At 48.8% G+C, this 16,948-nt stretch overlaps 9 non-coding genes across 9 annotated transcripts; all 9 read left to right on the plus strand.

Moving 5' to 3' along the window:
* The first annotated feature begins 8,999 nt into the window (after positions 1–8,999).
* On the plus strand, positions 9,000–9,072 carry TRNAR-UCU (transfer RNA arginine (anticodon UCU)). Its single transcript has one exon. It is a non-coding gene; the product is annotated as a tRNA-Arg (tRNA).
* An 863-nt stretch (positions 9,073–9,935) lies between these two features.
* Positions 9,936–10,008, plus strand: TRNAR-CCU (transfer RNA arginine (anticodon CCU)). The gene has a single exon. It is a non-coding gene; the product is annotated as a tRNA-Arg (tRNA).
* An 865-nt stretch (positions 10,009–10,873) lies between these two features.
* On the plus strand, positions 10,874–10,946 carry TRNAR-CCU (transfer RNA arginine (anticodon CCU)). Its single transcript has one exon. It is a non-coding gene; the product is annotated as a tRNA-Arg (tRNA).
* Positions 10,947–11,576: 630 nt separating this feature from the next.
* TRNAR-UCU (transfer RNA arginine (anticodon UCU)) lies at positions 11,577–11,649 on the plus strand. Its single transcript has one exon. It is a non-coding gene; the product is annotated as a tRNA-Arg (tRNA).
* An 867-nt stretch (positions 11,650–12,516) lies between these two features.
* TRNAK-UUU (transfer RNA lysine (anticodon UUU)) lies at positions 12,517–12,589 on the plus strand. The gene has a single exon. It is a non-coding gene; the product is annotated as a tRNA-Lys (tRNA).
* An 867-nt stretch (positions 12,590–13,456) lies between these two features.
* On the plus strand, positions 13,457–13,529 carry TRNAR-UCU (transfer RNA arginine (anticodon UCU)). Its single transcript has one exon. It is a non-coding gene; the product is annotated as a tRNA-Arg (tRNA).
* A 1,093-nt stretch (positions 13,530–14,622) lies between these two features.
* Positions 14,623–14,695, plus strand: TRNAR-CCU (transfer RNA arginine (anticodon CCU)). Its single transcript has one exon. It is a non-coding gene; the product is annotated as a tRNA-Arg (tRNA).
* An 864-nt stretch (positions 14,696–15,559) lies between these two features.
* On the plus strand, positions 15,560–15,632 carry TRNAR-CCU (transfer RNA arginine (anticodon CCU)). The gene has a single exon. It is a non-coding gene; the product is annotated as a tRNA-Arg (tRNA).
* Positions 15,633–16,502: 870 nt separating this feature from the next.
* TRNAK-UUU (transfer RNA lysine (anticodon UUU)) lies at positions 16,503–16,575 on the plus strand. The gene has a single exon. It is a non-coding gene; the product is annotated as a tRNA-Lys (tRNA).
* Positions 16,576–16,948: the final 373 nt, after the last annotated feature.

A 16,948-nucleotide genomic window follows, 5' to 3' on the forward strand; every position in this document is an offset into this window, starting at 1 on the left:
AAAGGGTTTCTGCTACAGTTTTCTTGTTTGAAGCAAAGCATATGCGCTCCTTTTCTCCTATATTCCTTTCGATGGTGTGTTTTACTGTAACCTAGAGTAAACGCGCTAATGAAAAGAACGCTAGTGCAACGCTCGCACATCGCCCTCGTGGCCTAACGAATAAGGCATCGGTCTTCTAAACGGGGCATTGCGGGTTCGAGTCCCGCCGAGGGTGCGAGGGTGGGTTATCCTTTTTCATTAACAAAAGGTTTCTGCTACAGTTTTCTTGCTTGAACCAAAGCATGTGCATTTCCCTTTCTCCTATATTAATTTCGATGTTGTGTTCTACTGTCCCCTTAAGTAAAAGCGCTAATGAAAGGAACGTTGGTGCATCAATCTCACGTTGCTCTCGTGGCCTAACGTATAAGGCGTCGGTCTTCTTAACCGGGGATTGCGGGTTCGAGTCCCGCCGATTGTGGGTTATCCTTTTTCATTACCAAGGGTTTTTGCTACAGTTTTTTTGCTTGAAGCAAAGCATATGCGTTTCCTTTTCCCCTATATTCCTTTCGATGGTGTGTTCTACAATAACCTACAGTAAAAGTGCTAATGAGAGGAACGCCAGTGCATCGCTCGACATCGCCCTCGTGGCCTAACGGTTAGGCATCGGTCTCCTAAACCAGGGACTGCGGGTTCGAGTCCCGCCGAGGTTGGGATATCCTTTTTCATTATCAAAGGGTTTGTGCTACAGTTTTCTTGCTTGAAGCAAATCATATGCGTTTCCTTTTCCCTTATATTCCTTTGGATGATGTGTTATACTGTAACCTAGAGTAAACGCGCTAATGAAAAGAACGCTAGGGCATCGCTCGCACATCGCCCTCTTGGCCTAACGAATAAGGCATCGGTCTTCTAAACGGGGGATGGCGGGTTCGAGTCCCGCCGAGGGTTGGTTATCCTTTTTCATTAACAAAGGGTTTTGCTAGTTTTCTCGCTTGAACCATAGCAAGTGCATTTCCCTTTCTCCTATATTCCTTTCGATGGTGTGTTCTACAGTAACCTAGCGTAAAAGTGCTAATGAAAGGAACGCCAGTGCATCGCTCGCACATCGCCCTCGTGGGCTAACGAATAAGGCATCGGTCTTCCAAATGGGGGATTGCGGGTTTGAGTCCCGCCAAGGGTGGGTTATTCTTTTTCATTACCAAGGGTTTCTGCTACAGTTTTCTTGTTTGAAGCAAAGCATATGCGCTCCTTTTCTCCTATATTCCTTTCGATGGTGTGTTTTACTGTAACCTAGAGTAAAGCATAAGAGTAGGCCTAACGGATAAGGCATCGGTCTCCTAAACCGGGGACTGCGGGTTCGAGTCCCGCCGAGGTTGGGATATCCTCTTTCATTATCAGAGGGTTTGTGCTACAGTTTTCTTGCTTGAAGCAAATCATATTGCCACGTTCCATTTCACAAGTATTTGTTATCGTTCCGAAACACCACACGATTCTCGGCGCAAACCGCGCCTGCAGGTTTCGAGAAGGTTCCGGGCTGTAGTAGATCATTTCGATACAATCACGCCCACTGTGCGAACGGTACAGATTGTTCTGGAACCTACGCCACCGCCAGCGATAACGCTTGAACATTCGACGACAAGGGTATAAATGCCGACGCGCTTCGCCGCTTGTCAGTTGTTGATCGAAGGCCGACGCTGTGTTCGCCGCTATCAGTCCGAGACTTCTATCTGAGCTACGCCACTGCAGTGCGCCACAACGCTCCTCCCCATCCACGCCAAAACGCCGCCCCGTCACACTTCCGTCGTCAGACGCCACCGCCGCCACCACCCCAACCGACGTTCTACCGTTCCCCAGCGGGCCAGCGCAGTGCACCGAGAAAAACGGACGTTTGGCGTGCACCTGACAACCGCCCGCTCTGCTTCCACTGCGGCGAGGCCGGGCAGACATACCGCCGTTGCCAGTACCGACAGATGGGACTGCGTGGCTTCGCCGTCAATGCACCGCGTCCGCAGCCAGGAGATCGGCCACGTGACATCGCCGACTACCTGGCAGGAACTCAATGGACACCACGAAGTCCTTCCCGTTCGCCGTCGCCCAGCCGCCGCATGTCACCGCACCCCCGGCAGTACTCTGGCCCAACGCGGGGCCGGTCTCCTAGCCCGTATCCGGGAAACTAAGGGCAGCAACCGATGGAGGTGCGGTTGCTGTGCGACGAACTACCGAAGATCCTCCGACGACGACGCGACGGAGCTTTTTGAACACAACCCCAACCAGGAAAAGCCCTGAAGGCAAAAGCTCACTTTCCGAAGGTGGCCGGACGACGCAACATGGAAGCAGCGGAACAAGACGACGCAGCCGTGACCCGACGCCACGCCCTAACTGTAATGCGAGACGGCGAACTAGCGACCTCGACGTTCTTATCGACGGCCACAGAGTGACTGCTCTCGTCGATACTGGAGCCGACTATTCTGTCATCAGTGGGTCGTTCGCCGCGAAGTTAAAGAAAGTTAGGACAGCTTGGAAAGGCCCTGAAATCCGCACAGCCGGAGGTCATCTCGTAACGCCTGCAGGAATCTGCACAGCGAGAGTCACCATTAACGGCCGTATTTATCCTACAGACTTCGTAGTCCTACAGCGTTGCTCGAGAGATGTCATCCTTGGCATGGACTTCTTATGCCTCCATGGTGCTGTCATCAACCTAAAAACAAAGTCGATAACGTTATCCACAGAAGAAGCACTACCGCCGCGCACGCCGTCTGGACACCATGCCTTGAATGTGCTGGAAGAACAAGTCACCATTCCGCCTCGCTCAAGCGTCATTATTTCAGTCGGCGCTCCTGAATCACCTGACTTCGAAGGCGTCGTTGAAGGCAGTCAGCATCTGTTGGTCACCCGAAATATTTGCGTCGCAAGAGGAATTGCAGAGTTGCGGGGAGGCAAAGCAACGGTTATGCTCACAAATTTCAGCAATGAGTACAAACATGTGAACAAAGGAACAACGGTCGCATACATCGAAGAAATTGTCGAAGCCACCAGTGCTTTCGCCCTCGCCGATTCTGCGGAACCTGCTCAGAGGAACCAAGCCCCTCCCATAGCTTTCGACGTCAATCCCAGACTTCCGAACGATAAGCAAGTACAGCTCCAGGCCCTGCTCCTGCAATACGAAGATTGCTTTTCGTCGTCATCGAAAATTCGGCAGACCCCAATCACGAAACATCGAATCATAACCGAAGAAAATGCCAGACCACTCCGTCAGAGTCCGTACAGGGTTTCGACGCGAGAACGTGAGGCAATGAAGCGACAAGTTGATGAAATGCTGCGAGATGACATTATCCAGCCGTCCAAGAGTCCGTGGGCATCCCCCGTGGTGTTAGTGAAGAAAAAGAATGGGACCCTACGTTTCTGCGTCGATTATCGCCGCCTGAACAAAATCACAAGAAAGGACGTGTATCCTCTCCCACGAATAGACGACGCCCTTGATCGGCTCCATAACGCCAAGTACTTCTCGTCAATGGACCTCAAGACTGGCTATTGGCAAATCGAAGTCGACGAAAGAGACCGAGAGAAGACGGCGTTTATAACACCGGACGGCCTCTTCGAGTTTAAGGTGATGCCCTTCGGCCTTTGCTCAGCGCCTGCAACTTTTCAACGCGTTATGGATACAGTACTGGCAGGGTTGAAGTGGCAGACTTGCCTTGTGTACTTGGACGACGTCGTCGTGTTTTCCTCGAGTTGCGACGATGATGATGATGATGTTTGATGTTTTATGGCGCAAGGGCCATTTCACGACCAAAGAGCGCCAGTTCATCTTACTAAAAACATGGACAATGATTGTGATAAGCGGCTGTATAAGGGCCATAAAATTCCTCGCGGTAAGGCGGGTAAAAACATACAAGTAATAAAATCATGACCATGTCGTGAAAGGTGTGTGCGGTGTGAATAGATGACAAAAGTTGGTGATAATAAAAGACGATGGTGGAGTTTCGACGAGCATCTTCGGCGCCTTGAAGCTGTACTTCAAGCCACCAAGACATCCGGACTCACACTGAAGCCAGAAAAGTGCAGATTTGCGTATGAGGAGCTCTTGTTTCTGGGGCACGTTATCAGCAAGTCTGGAGTTCGTCCCGATCCACGGAAAACAGCCGCCATCGCCGATTTCCCGCCGCCCACTGACAAGAAGGCCGTGCGCCGATTTCTGGGCCTGTGCGCCTATTATAGGCGGTTCGTGAAAAACTTCGCCTGCATCGCCGATCCTCTCACTAACCTTACCAAGGCCGACTCGGAGTTCAAGTGGGAAACGCCACAGGAACACGCTTTCCAGGAGCTTAAACATCGCCTCCAGACGCCTCCGTTACTTGCCCAATTCGACGAATTCGCCGAGACAGAAATACATACAGACGCAAGCAGCGTAGGTCTTGGCGCCGTTCTTGTGCAGAGGGCTGACGGACTTGAAAGGGTTATTAGTTACGCCAGCCGATCGCTATCCAAAGCAGAAGCAAATTATTCCACAACAGAAAAGGAGTGCCTCGCCATCATCTGGGCTACGTCGAAATTTCGCCCCTACCTCTACGGCAGGCCCTTCAAAGTTGTGAGCGACCACCACGCCTTGTGTTGGCTAGCCACTTTGAAGGACCCTTCAGGTCGCCTCGCACGATGGAGCCTGAGACTTCAAGAATATGACATTACTGTCATTTCCGGCAAAAAACACTCCGACGCTGACTGTCTCACTCGTGCGCCTGTCGACCAACCGCTACCCGACGACTCGGATGACGACTACTTCTTGGGAACGATAACTACCGACGACTTCGCTGAACGACAGCGGGCCGACCCGGAACTTAAAGCCCTAATAGAATACCTCGAAGGCAGGACCACCGAAGTCCCGAAGGTATTCAAGCGCGCACTTGCGTCGTTCTTTCTACGAAACGGTCTTCTACAAAAGAAAAACTTTTCACCGCTTCGAGCTAAGTACCTCCTTGTGGTGCCTTCAGCTCTTCGACCAGAACTCCTGCAGGCCCTGCACGACGATCCGACGGCAGGGCACCTCGGTGTTTCCCGCACGCTCGCGAGGATACAAGAAAGGTACTACTGGCCACGTCTTACCACCAACGTCACTCGTTATGTGAGGACATGCCGGGACTGTCAGCGACGCAAGACACCGCCGACAAGGCCAGCGGGACTTCTGCAGCCAATTGATCCACCTTGCCGACCTTTCCAGCAGATTGGTATGGACCTACTGGGGCCGTTCCCGACGTCGGCTTTCGGAAACAAGTGGATCGTGGTAGCTACCGACTACCTCACCCGCTACGCCGAGACAAAAGCCCTGCCAAAAGGCAGTGCATCCGAGGTAGCTAAGTTTTTCGTCGAAAATATCGTCCTACGTCACGGCGCCCCGGAGGTCCTTATAACCGACAGAGGAACGGCATTCACTGCCGACTTAACTCAAGCGATCTTGGCATACAGCCAAACAAACCACCGCCGGACGACAGCGTACCACCCACAGACCAACGGCCTCACCGAGCGGCTTAACAAGACGATCGCCGACATGCTGTCAATGTACGTCGATGTCGAACACAAGACGTGGGACGCCATTCTTCCGTATGTGACCTTCGCATACAACACGGCGGTGCAGGAGACGACGGAGATATCTCCATACAAATTAGTCTACGGAAGGAGCCCGGCAACGACGCTCGATGCCATGTTACCCAACGTCACCGACGAAGAAAACCTCGATGTGAGCGAGTACCTTCAACGCGCCGAAGAAGCCCGACAACTTGCGCGTCTTCGTATCAAGAATCAACAGACGACCGACAGCCACCGTTACAACCTTCGACGACGCTTCGTGGAATACCAGCCCGGTGAACGTGTTTGGGTGTGGACGCCAATACGCCGACGTGGACTAAGTGAAAAGCTTCTGCGACGGTACTTCGGACCGTACAAGGTGGTTCGACGTCTCGGCCCACTTGATTACGAGGTTGTCCCCGACGGCATCACGAACTCTCAACGACGCCGATCGCGACCTGAAGTCGTCCATGTCGCGCGCCTCAAGCCGTTTCATGCACGTTAACAAACTGAAACAGTGTTTTTTTGTATTATTGTTGTATTGTAATTTATTCATTGTACTTTCCTGCATTATTATTGTACCTTCATCTTTAGTTAAAGCTTTTTTTCAGAGGGGGGCAATGCCACGTTACATTTCACAAGTATTTGTTATCGTTCCGAAACACCACACGATTCTCGGCGCAAACCGCACCTGCAGGTATCGAGAAGGTTCCGGACTGTAGTAGATCATTTCTATAAGATCAAGCCCACTGTGCGAACGGTACAGATTGTTCTGGAACCTACGCCACCGCCAGCGATAACGCTAGAACATTCGACGTCAAGGGTATAAATGCCGACGCGCTTCGCCGCTTGTCAGTTGTTGATCGAAGGCCGACGCTGTGTTCGCCGCTATCAGTCCGAGACTGCTATCTGTGCAAGACTGCTGCTGTAATTAGACTTTCCCTTTACCGGGCACAGGTTCGCCCAAATAAACAGTTAAGTCCCAACACGAAGTTTTCTGTCTTTGGCCACGTCACGACCCCGTGACAATATGCGTTTCCTTTTCTCCTATATTCCATCGGATGATGTGTTCTACTGTAACCTAGAGTAAACGCGCTAATGAAAAGAACGCTAGTGCATCGCTCGCACATCGCCATCTTGGCCTAACGAATAAGGCATCGGTCTTCTAAACGGGGGATTGCGGGTTCGAGTCCCGCCGAGGGTTGGTTATCCTTTTTCATTAACAAAGGGTTTTGCTAGTTTTCTCGCTTGAACCAAAGCAAGTGCATTTCCCTTTTTCCTATATTCCTTTCGATGGTGTGTTCTTCTGCAACCTAGAGTAAAAGCGATAATGAAAGGAACGCCAGTGCATTGCTCGCGCATCGCCCTCGTGCCCTTACGGATAAGGCATCGGTCTCCTAAACCGGGGATGGCAGGGTCGAGTCCCGCCGAGGGTGGGATATTCTTTTTCATTAACAGAAGGTTTCTGCTGCAGTTTTCCTACTTGCGGGAAAGCAAATGCGTTTTCTTTTGCCCTATATTCCTTTCGATGGTGTGTTCTACTGCAACCTAGAGTAAAAGCGCTAATGAAAGGAACGCCAGTGCATCGCCCGCACATCGCCCTCGTGGCCTAACGGATAAGGCATCGGTCTCCTAAACCGGGGATTGTGGGTTTGAGTTCCACCAAGGGTGAGTTATTCTTTTTCATTAACAAAGGGTTTGTGCTACAGTTTTCCTCGTGAAGCAAAGCATATGCGTTTCCTTTTCTCCTAAATTCCTTTCGATGGTGTGTTCTACTGCAACCTAGAGAAAAAGCGCTAATGAAAGGAACGCCAGTGCACCGCCCGCTATCGCCCTCGTGGCCAAACGGATAAGGCATCGGTGTTCTAAACCGGGGATTGCGGGTGCGAGTGGCGCCGAGGGTGGGTTATCCTTTTTCATTACCAATGTTTTGTGCTACAGTTTTCTTGCTTGAAGCAAAGCATGTAGATTTCCCTTTCTCCTATATTCCTTTCGATGGTGCGTTCTACTGTAACCTAAATTAAAAGCGCTAATGAAAGGAACGCCAGTGCATCGCTCGCACATCGCCCTCGTGGCCTTACGGATAAGGCATCGGTCTTCTAAACCGGGGATTGCGGGTTCGAGTCCCGCCAAGGGTGGGTTATCATTTTTCAATACCAAGGGTTTCTGCAACAGTTTTCTTGCTTGAAGCAGAGCATATGTGTTTTCTATTTCTCTATATTCCTTTCGATGGTGTGTTCTACTGCAACCTAGAGTAAAAGCGCTAATGAAAGGAACGCCAGTGCATCGCCCGCACATCGTCCTCTTGGCCTAACGGATAAGGCATCGGTCTCCTAAACCGGGGATTTCGAGTTCGAGTCCCGCCGAGAGTAGGTTCTTTTTTTTTCATTTACAGAAAAGGTTTCTGCTACAGTTTTCTTGCTTGAAGCAAAGCATATGCGCTTCTTTTCCACTATATTCCTTTCGATGTTGTGTTCTACTGTAACCTAGAGTAAACGTGCTAATGAAATGAACGCCAGTGCATAGGTCGCAAATCGCTCTTGTGGCCTAACGAATAAGGCATCGGTCTTCTAAACTGGGGATGGCGGGTTCGAGTCCCGCCGAGTGTGGGTTATCCTTTTTCATTACCAAAGGTTTCTGCTACAGTTTTCTTGCTTGAAGCAAAGCATATGCGTTTCCTTTTCCCCAATATTCCTTTCGATGGTGTGTTCTACACTAACCTAGAGTAAATGTGCTAATGAAAGGAACGCCAGTGCATTGCTCGCACATCGCTTTCGTGGCCTAACGGATCGGTCTTCTAAAACGGGATTGCGGGTTCGAGTCCCACCAAGACTGAATTATTCTTTTTCATTAACAAAGGGTTTGTGCTACAGTTTTCTTGCTCAAAGCATATGCGTTTCCTTTTTTCTATATTCATTTCGATGGTGGGTTCTACAGTAACCTAGAGTAAAGGTGCTAACGAAAGGAACGCCAGTGCATCGCTCGCACATCGCCCTCGTGGCCTAACGGATAAGGCATCGGTCTCCTAAACTGGGGATGGCGGGGTCGAGTCCCGCCGAGGGTGGAATAATCTTTTTCATTAACAAAGGGTTTCTGCTACAGTTTTCTTGGTTGCAGCAAAGCAAATGCGTTTTCTTTTCCCCTATATTCCTTTCGATGGTGTGTTCTACTGCAACCTAGAGTAAAAGCGCTAATGAAAGGAATGCCAGTGCATGGCCCGCACATCGCCCTCGTGGCCTAACGGATAAGGCATCGGTCTCCTAAAACGGATATATCGGGTTCGAGTCCCGCCGAGGATAGGATATTTTTTTTTTCATTCACCGAAAAAATTTCTGCGACAGTTTTCTTGCTTGAAGCAAAGCTTATGCGCTTCTTTTCTCCTATATTCCTTTCGATGGTGCGTTCTACAGTAACCTAAATTAAAAGCGCTAATGAAAGGAACGCCGGTGCATCGCTCGCACATCACCCTCGTGGCCTAACGGATAAGGCATCGGTCTTCTAAACCGGGGATTGCGGGTTCGAGTCCCGCCAAGGGTGGGTTATCATTTTTCAATACCACGGGTTTCTGCAACAGTTTTCTTGCTTGAAGCAGAGCATATGTGTTTCCTATTTCCCTATATTCCTTTCGATGGTGTGTTCTACTGCAACCTAGAGTAAAAGCGCTAATGAAAGGAACGCCAGTGCATCGCCCGCACATCGTCCTCGTCGCCTAACCGATAAGGCATCGGTCTGCTAAACCGCGGATTTCGAGTTCGAGTCCCGCCGAGAGTAGGTTCTTTTTTTTCATTCACAGAAAAGGTTTCTGCTACAGTTTTCTTGCTTGAAGCAAAGCATGTGCGTTTCCTTTCCCCCATATTCCTTTGGAAGATGTGTTCTACTGCAACCTAGAGTAAAAACGCTAATGAAAGGAACGCCAGTGCATCACTCGCACGCCGCCCTCGTGGCCTAACGGGTAAGGCATCGGTCTTCTGAACGGGGGATTGCGAGTTCGAGTCCCGCCGAGGGTTGGTTATTCTTTTTCAATAACAAAGGGTTTTGCTAGTTTTCTCGCTTGAACCAAAGCAAGTGCATTTCCCTTTCTCCTATATTCTTTTCGATGGTGTGTTCTACTGTAACCTAAAGTAAAAGCGCTAATGAAAGGAACGCCAGTGCATCGCTCGCACATCGCCCTCGTGGCCTAACGGATAAGACATCGGTCTTCTAAACCGGGGATTGCGGGTGCGAGTGCCGCCGAGGGTGGGTTACTCTTTTTCATTACCAAGGGCTTGTGCTAAAGTTTTCTTTCTTGAAGCAGAGCATATGCGTTTCCTTTTCCCCTATATTCCTTTCGATGGTGTGTTCTACTGCAAGCTAGAGTAAAAGCGCTAATGAAAGGAACGCCAGTGCATCGCCCGCACATCGCCCTCGTGGCCTAACGGATAAGGCATCGGTCTCCTAAACCGGGGATTGCGGGTTCGAGACCCGCCGAGGGTAGGTTATTTTTTTTCATTCGCCAAAAAGGTTTCTGCTACAGTTTTCTTGCTTGAAGCAAAGCTTATGCGCTTCTTTTCCCCTATATTCCTTTCGATGTTGTGTTCTACTGTAACCTAGAGTAAACGCGCTAATGAAAGGAACGCCAGTGCATCACTCGCACATCGGCTACGTGGCCTAACGGATAAGGCATCGGCCCCCTAAACAGGGGATTGCGGGTTCGAGTCCCGCGGAGGTTGGGTTATCCTTTTTTATTAACAAAGGGTTTCTCCCACAGTTTTCTTGCTTGAACCAAATCATATGCGTTTCCTTTTCCCCTATATTCCTTTGGATGATGTGTTCTACTGTAACCTAGAGTAAACGCGCTAATGAAAAGAACGCTAGTGCATCGCTCGCACATCGCCCTCTTGGCCTAACGAATAATGCATCGGTCTTCTAAACGGGGGATTGCGGGTTCGAGTCCCGCCAAGGGTGGGTTATCATTTTTCAATACCAGGGGTTTCTGCAACAGTTTTCATGCTTGAAGCGGAGCATATGCGTTTCCTTTTTTCTATATTCGTTTCGATGGTGGGTTCTACAGTAACCTAGAGTAAAGGTGCTAACGAAAGGAACGCCAGTGCATCGCTCGCACATCGCCCTCGTGGCCTAACGGATAAGGCATCGGTCTTCTAAACCGGGGATTGCAGGTGCGAGTGCCGCCGAGGGTGGTTTACTCTTTTTCATTACCAAGGGCTTGTGCTAAAGTTTTCTTTCTTGAAGCAGAGCATATGCGTTTCCTTTTCCCCTATATTCCTTTCGATGGTGTGTTCTACTGCAAGCTAGAGTAAAAGCGCTAATGAAAGGAACGCCAGTGCATCGCCCGCACATCGCCCTGGTGGCCTAACGGATAAGGCATCGGTCTCCTAAACCGGGGATTGCGGGTTCGAGACCCGCCGAGGGTAGGTTATTTTTTTTCATTCGCCAAAAAGGTTTCTGCTACAGTTTTCTTACTTGAAGCAAAGCTTATTCGCTTCTTTTCCCCTATATTCCTTTCGATGTTGTGTTCTACTGTAACCTAGAGTAAACGCGTTAATGAAAGGAACGCCAGTGCATCACTCGCACATCGGCTACGTGGCCTAACGGATAAGGCATCGGCCCCCTAAACAGGGGATTGCGGGTTCGAGTCCCGCGGAGGTTGGGTTATCCTTTTTTATTAACAAAGGGTTTCTCCCACAGTTTTCTTGCTTGAACCAAATCATATGCGTTTCCTTTTCCCCTATATTCCTTTGGATGATGTGTTCTACTGTAACCTAGAGTAAACGCGCTAATGAAAAGAATGCTAGTGCATCGCTCGCACATCGCCCTCTTGGCCTAACAAATAATGCATCGGTCTTCTAAACGGGGGATTGCGGGTTCGAGTCCCGCCGAGTGTGGGTTATCCTTTTTCATTAACAAAGGGTTTTGCTAGTTTTCTCGCTTGAACCAAAGCAAGTGCATTTCCCTTTCTCCCATATTCCTTTCGATGGTGTGTTCTACTGTAACCTAAAGTGAAAGTGCTAATGAAAGGAACGCCAGTGCATCGCTCGCACATCGCCCTCGTGGCCTAACGGAGAAGGCATCGGTCTTCTAAACCGGGAATTGCGGGTTCGAGTCCCGCCGAGGGTGGGTTATCTTTTTTTACTAACAAAGCGTTTCTCCAACAGTTTTCTTGCTTGAAGCAAAGCATATGCATTTCCTTTTCCCCTATATTCCTTTCGATGGTGTGTTCTACACTAACCTAGAGTAAATGTGCTAATGAAAGGAACGCCAGTGCATTGCTCGCAGATCGCTTTCGTGGCCTAACGGATAAGGCATCGGTCTTCTGAAACGGGATTGCGGGTTCGAGTCCCACCAAGAGTGAATTATTCTTTTTCATTAACAAAGGGTTTGTGCTACAGTTTTCTTGCTCAAAGCAAAGCATATGCGTTTCCTTTTTTCTATATTTGTTTCGACGGTGGGTTCTACAGTAACCTAGAGTAAAGGTGCTAACGAAAGGAACGCCAGTGCATCGTTCGCACATCGCCCTCGTGGCCTAATGGATAAGGCATCGGTATCCTAAACTGGGGATGGTGGGGTCGAGTCCCGCCGAGGGTGGGATAATCTTTTTCATTAACAAAGGGTTTCTGCTACAGTTTTCTTGGTTGCAGCAAAGCAAATGCGTTTTCTTTCCCCCTATATTCCTTTCGATGGTGTGTTCTACTGCAACCTAGAGTAAAAGCGCTACTGAAAGGAACGCCAGTGCATCGCCCGCACATCGCCCTCGTGGCCTAACGGATAAGGCATCGGTCTCCTAAACCGGATATATCGGGTTCGAGTCCCGCCGAGGATAGGTTATTTTTTTTTCATTCACCGAAAAGGTTTCTGCGACAGTTTTCTTGCTTGAAGCAAAGCTTATGCGCTTCTTTTCTCCTATATTTCTTTCGAAGGTGCGTTCTACTGTAACCTAAATTAAAAGCGCTAATGAAAGGAACGCCGGTGCATCGCTCGCACATCGCCCTCGTGGCCTAACGGATAAGGCATCGGTTTTTTAAACCGGGGATTGCGGGTTCGAGTCCCGCCAAGGGTAGGTTATCATTTTTCAATACCAAGGGTTTCTGCAACAGTTTTCTTGCTTGAAGCAGAGCATATGTGTTTTCTATTTTCCTATATTTCTTTCGATGGTGTGTTCTACTGCAACCTAGAGTAAAAGCGCTAATGAAAGGAACGCCAGTGCACCGCCCGCACATCGTCCTCGTGGCCTAACGGATGAGGCATCGGTCTCCTAAACCGGGGATTTCGAGTTCGAGTCCCGTCGAGAGTAGGTTCTTTTTTTTCATTCACAGAAAAGGTTTCTGCTACAGTTTTCTTGCTTGAAGCAAAGCATATGCGCTTCTTTTCCACTATATTCCTTTCGGTGTTGTGTTCTACTGTAACCTAGAGTAAACGTGCTAATGAAATGAACGCCAGTGCATCGGTCGCACATCGCTCTTGTGGCCTAACGAATAAGGCATCGGTCTTCTAAACCGGGGATGGCGGGTTCGAGTCCTGCCGGGGGTGGGTGATCCTTTTTCATTACCAAAAGGGGTTTCTGCTATACTTTTCTTGCTTGAAGCAAAGCATATGCGTTTCTCTTTCTCCTATATTCCTTTCGGTGGTGTGTTCTACTGCAACCTAGAGTAAAAGCGCTAATGAAAGGAACGCCAGTGCGTCGCTCGCTATCGCCCTCGTGGCCTAACGGATAAGGCATCGGTGTTCTAAACCGGGGATTGCGGGTGCGAGTGCCGACGAGGGTGGGTTATCCTTTTTCATTACCAAAGGTTTGTGCTACAGTTTTCTTGCTTGAAGCAAAGCATATGCGTTTCCTTTTCCCCTATATTCCTTTCGATGTTGTGTTCTACTGTAACCTAGAGTAAACGCGCTAATAAAAGGAAGGCCAGTGCATCACTCGCACATCGCCTTCGTGGCCTAACGGAGAAGGCATCGGTCTTCTAAACCGGGAATTGCGGGTTCGAGTCCCGCCGAGGGTGGGTTATCTTTTTTTACTAACAAAGCGTTTCTCCAACAGTTTTCTTGCTTGAACCAAAGCATATGCATTTCCTTTTCTCCTATATTCCTTTCGATGGTGTGTTTTACTGTAACCTAGAGTAAAAGCGCTAATGAAAGGAACGCCAGTGCATCGCCCGCACATCGCCCTCGTGGCTTAACGGATAAGGCATCGGAGTCCTAAACCGCGGACTGCGGGTTCAAGTCCCGCCAAGGGTAGGTTATTTTTTTTCCATTCACCGAAAAGGTTTCTGCTACAGTTTTCTTGCTTGAAGCAAAGCTTATGCTCTTCTTTTTCCCTATATTCCTTTCGGTGTTGTGTTCTACTGTAACCTAGAGTAAACGCGCTAATGAGAGGTACCCCATAGCATCACTCGCACATCGGCTTCGTGGCCTCACGGATAAGGCATCGGTATTCTAAACAGAGGATTGCGGGTTCGAGTCTCGCGGAGGGTGGGTTATCCTTTTTTATTAACAAAGGGTTTCTCCCACAGTTTTCTTGCTTGAACCAAATTATATGCGTTTCCTTTTCCCCTATATTCCTTTGGATGATGTGTTCTACTGTAACCTAGAGTAAACGCGCTAATGAAAAGAACGCTAGTGCATCGCTCGCACATCGCCCTCTTGGCCTAACGAATAGAGCATCGGTCTTCTAAACGGGGGATTGCGGGTTCGAGTCCCGCCAAGTGTGGGTTATCCTTTTTCATTAACAAAGGGTTTTGCTAGTTTTCTCGCTTGAACCAAAGCAAGTGCATTTCCCTTTCTCCCATATTACTTTCGATGGTGTGTTCTACTGCAACCTAGAGTAAAAGCGCTAATTAAAGGAACGCCAGTGCACCGCCCGCTATCGCCCTCGTGGCCTAACGGATAAGGTGTTCTAAACCGGGGATTGCGGGTGCGAGTGCCGCCGAGGGTGGGTTATCCTTTTTTATTACCAAAGGTTTGTGCTACTGTTTTATTGCTTGAAGCAAAGCATATGCGTTTCCTTTTGCCCTATATTCCTTTCGATGTTGTGGTCTACATTAACCTAGAGTAAACGCGCTAATGAAAGGAACGCCAGTGCATCGCTCGCACATCGCCCTCGTGGCCTAACGGATAAGGCATCGGTCTCCTAAACAGGGGATTGCGGGTTCGAGTCCCGCCGAGGGTGGGTTATCCTTCTTTACTAACAAAGCGTTTCTCCAACAGTTTTCTTGCTTGAAGCAAAGCATATGCATTTCCTTTTCCCCTATTTTCCTTTCGATGGTGTGTTCTACACTAACCTAGAGTAAATGTGCTAATGAAAGGAACGCCAGAGCATCGCTCGCACATCGCTTTCATGGCCTAACGAATAAGGCATCGGTCTTCAAAACTGGATTGCGGGTTCGACTCCCACCAAGGGTGAGTTATTCTTTTTCATCAACAAAGGGTTTGTGCTACAGTTTTCTTGCTTAAAGCAAAGCATATGCGTTTCCTTTTCTCCTTTATTTCTTTCGATGGTGTGTTCTACTGCAACCTAGAGTAAACGCGCTAATGAAAAGGACGCTAGTGCATCGCTCGCACATCGCCCTCTTGGCCTAACGAATAAGGCATCGGTCTTCTAATCGGGGGATTGCGGGTTCGAGTCCCGCCAAGGGTTGGTTATCCTTTTTCATTATCAAAGGGTTTTTCTAGTTTTCTCGCTTGAACCAAAGCAAGTGCATTTCCCTTTCTCCTATATTCCTTTCGATGGTGTGTTCTACTGCAACCTAGAGTAAAAGCGCTAATGAAAGGAACGCCAGTGCATCGCCCGCACATCGCCCTCTCTGCCTAACGGATAAGGCATCGGTCTCCTAAACCGGAATTGTGGGTTCGAGTCCCGCCGAGGGTAGGTAATTTTTTTTTTCATTCACCGAAAAGGTTTCTGCTACAGTTTTATTGCTTGAAGCAAAGCTTATGCGCTTCTTTTCCCCTATATTCCTTTCGATGGTGTGTTCTACTGCAACCTAGAGTAAAAGCGCTAATGAAAGGAACGCCAGTGCATCGCCCGCACATCGCCCTCGTGGCCTAACGGATAAGGCATCGGTCTCCTAAACCGGCGATTGCGGGTTCGAGTCCCGCCGAGGGTAGATTATTTTTTTTTTTCATTCACCGAAAAGGTTTCTGCTACAGTTTTCTTGCCTAAAGCAAAGATTATGCGCTTACTTTCCCCTATATTCCTTTTGATGTTGTGTTCTACTGTAACCAAGAGTAAACGCGCTAATGAAAGAAACGCCAGTGTATCACTCGCACATCGCCTACGTGGCCTAACGGATAAGGCATTGGTCTTCTAAATGGGGGATTGCGGGTTCGAGTCCCACCGAGGGTGGGTTATCCTTTTTCATTAACAAAGGGTTTCGCTACAGTTTTCTTGCTTGAACCAAAACATGTGCATTTCCCTTACTCCTATATTCCTTTCGACGGTGTGTTCTATTGTAACCTAAAGTAAAAGCGCTAATATAAGGATCGCCAGTGCATCGCTCGCCCATTGCCCTCGTGGCCTAACGGATAAGGCATCGGTATTCTAAACCGGGGATTGTGGGTTCGAGTGCCACCGAGGTTGGGTTATCCTTTTTCATTACCAATGTTTTGTGCTACAGTTTTCTTGCTTGAAGCAAAGCATGTGGATTTCCCTTTCTCCTATATTCCTTTCGACGGTGCGTTCTACTGTAACCTAAATAAAAGCGCTAATGAAAGGAATGGCAGTGCATCGCTCGCACATCGCCCTCGTGGCTTAACGGATAAGGCATCGGTTTTCTAAACCGGGGATGGCGGGTTCGAGTCCTGCCGGGGGTGGGTGATCCTTTTTCATTTCCAAAAGGGGTTTCTGCTATACTTTTATTGCTTGAAGCAAAGCATATGCGTTTCCTTTTCCCTTATATTTCTTTGGATGATGTGTTCTATTGCAACCTAGAGTAAAAGCGCTAATGAAAAGAACGCTAGTGCATCGCTCGCACATCGCCCTCGTGGCCTAACGGATAAGGCATCGGTTTTTTAAACCGGGGATTGCGGGTTCGAGTCCCGCCAAGGGTAGGTTATCATTTTTCAATACCAAGGGTTTCTGCAACAGTTTTCTTGCTTGAAGCAGAGCATATGTGTTTTCTATTTTCCTATATTTCTTTCGATGGTGTGTTCTACTGCAACCTAGAGTAAAAGCGCTAATGAAAGGAACGCCAGTGCACCGCCCGCACATCGTCCTCGTGGCCTAACGGATGAGGCATCGGTCTCCTAAACCGGGGATTTCGAGTTCGAGTCCCGTCGAGAGTAGGTTCTTTTTTTTCATTCACAGAAAAGGTTTCTGCTACAGTTTTCTTGCTTGAAGCAAAGCATATGCGCTTCTTTTCCACTATATTCCTTTCGGTGTTGTGTTCTACTGTAACCTAGAGTAAACGTGCTAATGAAATGA

This window comes from Rhipicephalus microplus, chromosome 2 (assembly GCF_043290135.1).
Source record: "Rhipicephalus microplus isolate Deutch F79 chromosome 2, USDA_Rmic, whole genome shotgun sequence".
NCBI lineage: Eukaryota > Metazoa > Arthropoda > Arachnida > Ixodida > Ixodidae > Rhipicephalus > Rhipicephalus microplus.